General features: G+C 51.9%; 1 protein-coding gene across 1 annotated transcript in view; it reads right to left on the reverse strand.

The window, feature by feature from the left end:
* The window catches only part of CCDC83 (coiled-coil domain containing 83), a 371061-nt gene that overhangs the window by 226427 nt on the left and 138621 nt on the right, over positions 1-6013 (reverse strand). The gene's annotated exons all lie outside the window — the stretch shown is intronic.

Genomic DNA, 6013 nt, shown 5'->3' on the forward strand with positions numbered 1-6013 from the left:
TCTTAGCGACTCATCTGTCATTGGGCAACTGGTTGCTTCGAAACTTAGGTTGCGGGAGTCGGGCTGTAGTGCAGCAGGTTAAGCGCAGGTGGCGCAAAGCACAAGGACCGGCATAAGGATCCTGGTTCGAACCCCGGCTCCCCACCTGCAGGGGAGTTGCTTCACAGGCGATGAAGCAGGTCTGCAGGTGTCTATCTTTCTCTCCTCCTCTCTGTCTTCCCCTCCTCTCTCCATTTCTCTCTGTCCTATCCAATAATGACAACAACAATAATAACTACAATAATAAAACAACAAGGGCAACAAAAGGAAATAAATAAAATAAATATTAAAAAAAAACTTAGGTTGTTACAAATATGCTATGAACATACCTATAGTATTTTTTTTATTTCCCAAGTCATTTTGTAATATTTATTGGATAGAATCAGAAATTGAGAGGGAAGGGGGAGATGGAGACAGAGAGATGCCTGCAGCACTGCTCTATCACATGTGCAGCGTCCCCACTGCAGATGGGGACTGGGAGTTTGAGCCCTGGTCACTGGGCATTGTAGCTACCTGGCCCCATATTGTTTTTGTTCTTTCATTTCCTAGAATTGAATTGAGGAGCTTCACAGCATATAGTTCTCCTAACTGTCCCTGCTCCCCTAGCTGGTGCCCTCCTTAGGGATACACTAAACCCCCTTCATCCCCCACCCCCACCCCCTCACAGGTCCTCGACTATGCCTACAAGTACAACCTGGCCACTTATTACCCGGAACCCTTGAACAAGGAGGTGTTTCTATGCTCCCTGGTCTACACTCCTGACTACGACTCCTCCCTGGACAGCTATACCTGGCCTAGGGAAGTCATGAGTGTGCAGATGGTCTGATGCCATTTCTGCAGGGCTGGGGGCAAGGACAAGGGAGGGACACCCACAATACAGATGACCTCTGATGGCTGTCCTTGTCACTGTCTATCCCTAAACTCTCTGTGCAAGAGCAGAAGCCCAGGGACATCTTGTCCCACAGGCCCTAAATGCCCATCTTTTCAGAACCTCCCTCCACATCTGGCTTAAGGATTTCTCCAGACTTTCTGTTGCCAGCTCTGGACCTAAACGTGAGAAATTTAAAAGCTCCACCTGGAGCTCAGCCCTGACAGTGCCCATGACTGCTGGTGGGGAGAGAAGTGTGGTGTGGGGAGTCACTTAGCCAGGAGGAGAGTGGTTCAGGGCATGCAGCTGAGTAGTGAGAGAGCAGAGTGGTGGAGCAGTGACTAAAATACACAAGTCACAAGCATGAGATCCTGAGTTGAGTCGTTGATATTGAGTGTGCCAGTGATGTCACTGCATGACACAGGAAGCAGACACTCAGGAAACCCCTGCTGCCTGCTCTGCCTAGAGCCACACTGCCATCTGTCAGCCACAACAGGCCCCTTTGGCCCAGGTCTTAGTCTCTCCATATCTCCCAGTGTGCTGACACTCAGTGTAGTGTCCCCAAAGCATAGCTCTGTCTCATGACTCCTGGTTTCGGGTTGAAAGATTCATGGGGGTTGGGGGGTGTCCCAGAACATTCATTCCTTCAGAAAAGTCCAGGCTTAGGGAGGCATGATCAGATTCACAAGTAACTGTTCTGGAGGAGAGAGGCAGAAAATAGCTCATCGCTAGAAGGAATTATGTTAAGTGTGCTAAGTCAAAAAGATAAAGATGAGTATGGGATGATCCCACTCATCAACAGAAGTTGACTAAGAAGATCTGAAAGGGAAACTAAAAGCAGGACCTGACCAAATTGTAAGTAGGGCACCAAAGTAAAAACCCTATGGTGAGGGGTAGACATGCAGCTTCCTGGGCCAGTGGGGCTGGGAGTGGGTGGGAGGGATGGGTCACAGTCTTTTGGTGGTGGGAATGGTGTTTATGTACACTCCCAGCAAAATGGAGACATATAAATCACTAGTTAATTAATATGAGAGGGGGAAAATCAATTGTATGTCTCAAAGTTTTTCAAAACACAAACTGAATCTTTTTAATACATAGGCTGTGTATTTGATATGCGGACTCTCTCAAAAGCCTAGACCAAGTAGATCAGAAGCATCCAATAGCAAGGCTATATACAAGATACTGGGTACTGTACAGCAAACCATAACAAAAGGACTTTTCAAAGTTAACCCAATTACCAAATAATGTGATGATAACATTAACTATCCATTGTCTTTTTGAACCCTAAGACAGCAGGAACCTCACATCTCCACTATAGAGCCCCTACTTCCCCAAGTCCTGGAACCCTTGGATAGGGCCCACTTTCCCGTATGCCTCTCCCAATCCATATCAAATAATATTGCATCCGCCGATCACAACCTAACCAATGCAACGATTGCCACATCAATCTGCTTCACCTCAGACTGTGTCCAGAGACTTCACGTGTGGAATGACAACCCTTCAGCTTCATTACTCAGGTGAGACCTTTCCTTTTATAGTACACTCTAATTTCATCTCAGGTGGTTCACTTTCTAACAAAGCCCCAAAACCTAGATATACACCAGTTTCTGTGAGAGAGAGCTTATGTTCACATGTATCCATAAATATATACCTGAAAGCAGAAGTACACTTGAGTTTGCAGTGAGTACCTCCCTAACACTTCCTCTCCACTATTCCAAGCTTTGGGTCCATGATTGCTCAACAATTTGTTTGGCTTCGTATGTTAACTCTCTTTCAGTCACCAGGTTCCAGATGCCATCAGGATGCTGGCCAGGCTTCCCTGGATTGAAGACCCCACCAATGTGTCCTGGAGCTCAGCTTCCCCAGAGACCCACCCTACTAGGGAAAGAGAGAGGCAGACTGGGAGTATGGACTGACCAGTCAACACCCATGTTCAGCGGGGAAGCAATTACAGAAGCAATTACCTTCTACCTTCTGCAACCCACAATGACCCTGGGTCCATGCTCCCAGAGGGATAGAGAATGGGAAAGCTATCAGGGGAGGGGGTGGGATATGGAGAATGGGTGGCGGAAATTGTGTGAAGTTGTACCCCTCCTACCCTATGGTTTTGTTAATTAATCCTTTCTTAAAAAAAAAAAAAAAAGAAAATAGCTCATCATACTAAGGCCCTGGGTTCCAGCCCCAGTACCACATGAGAGCACCATGAATGGTAAAAGGGGTGGGGAGCTTCATGGTCAGGGAAACAGTGCTAGGGTAACTTTAGTCTCTCTCCCCCTCTCAACACAGTGAAACATTTGAAGCCAGGAGGCCTCTGAGCAATGGAATTACACAAGCACAGGGCCTTGGGTTCCTTAGCTACAGAAAGTTGTTACACGCAGGGACCCAGGAGGGGCCTGTGATAAAGCCTTGATGCAGGAGGCCCTGAGTTGGAGACCTACCACTACATGGGAGCACCCTGGATAAAGGCCAGTGGAGGGCTGGCAGAAAAGCTTCCCTGAAGAGCCCTGCTTGGCCCTACACTCAACCCTGACTAGAGCCCAACCCCCACCACACTGGAGGAAGCTGCCCTGCTGGGGTCTTTCCTGCTCTCCCTCTGTCTGAAAGAATTGCCTGGAGTGCTGAAGCCCTGGATGGGGCTCCATGGATGGTGGGACAGTACTTTGCTCTTGTCTTCTCTCTAAAAATACAGACTTGCTGATTGTCCGGGAAGGTAGCTCAGTCACAATGAGCAGGCATGAGGCCCCTGGATTCCTCCTGGAACAAGCACCACATTAGATAAAAAACTATGGACTGGAAAAATAGCTCAGTAGAACAGTGTGCTGCTTTGTCATGTGCATGACCCTGGTTCAAACCTGGCACCCACAGAATTGAGGGAAATTCAGTGTTGTTTCTCTCTCTCAAAAAGTCAGTCCAGAGTGGTTAAGTCTTGATGACAAAAAAAAAAAAAGAAAGAAAAAGAAAAAATATTAAGAGCAAACAGGCACATAGAAAAGCTTTATTATTTTAACATCAATTCCAAGAGGAGGTTGCGCTTTCTTAGACAAGGACGGGTGATACACAAGGAGCATACACAAGCAGGGATACACACCAGGCGAGGTGAGGCTGGGTGCCTCTTCCCCAGCTCCTTTGGCAGCAGATGCTGTGGGGAGCATGGACTGGGTGCCAAGGGCATGAGAATGAAGACAGCACTGCACAGCTCCAGGTAAGGCTGGGGTCCCCCTCCCCACCTGCCCTGGAATTCAGTGATAAAGGGTCTAGGGTGAGCTTGGAGGACAGGAGGCTGCACTGAGGGGCAAGAGGGGTTGGAGTGGACTGAGGGGAGGGTGTGGAGTGGGGGAAAGGAGGTTGGTGGAGTGAGGTGGAATGGGGAGGGTCAGAGTGGGGGGAGAGAGGTGGAATTGGGAAGGGAGTGGGTTGGGGAGGGGTAGAGTGGGAGTGAGTGAGTGCTGAAAGGGGTAGAGGCAGGTTGAGTGGTGGGGGTTGGGAGTGGGGGTGAGGGGCTGTTGAGTGAATCCTCCTTCAACCCCCCCAGTCCACACTTAACCTCCAGCCCCTGCTACCAGGACAGCTGAGGAGGAGGCACCCAGCCTAACAGGCTGTGATGTTTGGTCCTGGACCTCAATGCCCACCCCCCCACCACTCCACCCTTCCTCCACATTCAACACCCCTTCACCCCACTACCTTCCTTTCACCACCACCCCATCTCCTGTCCACCTTGAACCCCATGGCCCTGGCTGCCAGGGAAGCTGGGTGCCTCCCAGCTGCTCTGGCAGTGGGTATTGTGGGCCTGAAGGTAGAAGGGAGATGGGGTGGTGGAAGGAGGGCAGGGGGGTGGAGGGGTTTTGAGTGGGGGGAGGGGTGCAGTGGTGGGGGCCGGGGTCGAAAACAGCCAGTGTTAGGCTGGGTGCCTTGTCCTCAGCTGTCCTGGTAGCTGGTGCTGTGGGGTTGAGGGTGGACTGGGGGGGGGGTGAGCAGAGGATGGACTAATGGGAGGAGGGTTGGATGGAGGGAGGAGGGGTGTGGTTAGAGGATGGGGATGGACAAGTGGGGATGGAGGGAGGGTGGACTAATGGGAGTGGGAGGGGGTCTAATGAGGCAGGGGAGAGGACTGGTAGGAGGAGGGGGTTAAAACATCAGACAGGGTGAGGCTGGGTGTCTCCTTCCTGGCAGCAGGTACAGTGGATGAGGATGGACAGGGAAGGTGAAGGGAGGAAGCTGGACTTAGAGAGGGGGGTCCAAAAAGAGGAAGGCTGGTTGCACTAGTTAGGAGGGGAGGCAATACACCAAAGTCAAATGGAGGCTGGGTGGCTCTCCACAGCCATCTGGCAATGGGTAGCTTTAGGGCTGAGAAGGGACAGAAAGTGGGCGTGGAGAGAGGGTGGAGTAATGGTTGGGTGCTTTGATGGGGGGAGTCCAGTGGGGTTGAGCTGGATGGACTGGTGGGTGGTGGTGGACAGGGAAGGGAGGGGTGCAATAAGGGAGAGTTGTGGATTTGGAGGGGAGGGGGTAGACTGGGGGGGTAGAGTGAGGGTGAGGACAGCACACCACAGCAGGGTGGTGTGGAATGAGGGTGGACTGATGGGGTGGGTAGTGGACTCTGAGTGGACGTGGACGTGGACTGGGGCAAGGGAGGTGGGCTGCAGGGTGGATGGTGGATGAGGGGAGGGTGGTGGATGGGGGAAGGGAGGTGAACTGCAGGGAGGGTGGTGGATGAGGGGAGGTGGGTGAACTGCAGGGAGGGTGGTGGGCTGGGGTATGGGTCAACTGGGGTTTGAGGGGATGGCCAGGGGAGGGATGAAGTGAACTGTGAGGGAAGGGGCTGTAGGAGGGGCGGGTTTGAGGGCAGCGCACCACAGCTCAGGTGAGGCTGGGTGCCTTCTCCCCTGCCACCCTGGCAGCGGGTGCTGTGAGGTTGAGGCTGGACTGGTGTCCGGGGTGGTGGTGGAGGACAGCATTCCACCCTAGGGTGAGGCTACATAACTCCTCCCCACACCTGTCACATTATGCTCTGTGGTGCAAGTGGACTAGGGGGAGGCTGGGGGTGGTCAGGCAAACATGGATTCACAAAGGGAGGGAGGACAGACACAGTCTCCTCCGCAAGCTTCC

This window comes from Erinaceus europaeus, chromosome 17, assembly GCF_950295315.1.
Source record: "Erinaceus europaeus chromosome 17, mEriEur2.1, whole genome shotgun sequence".
Lineage (NCBI taxonomy): Eukaryota > Metazoa > Chordata > Mammalia > Eulipotyphla > Erinaceidae > Erinaceus > Erinaceus europaeus.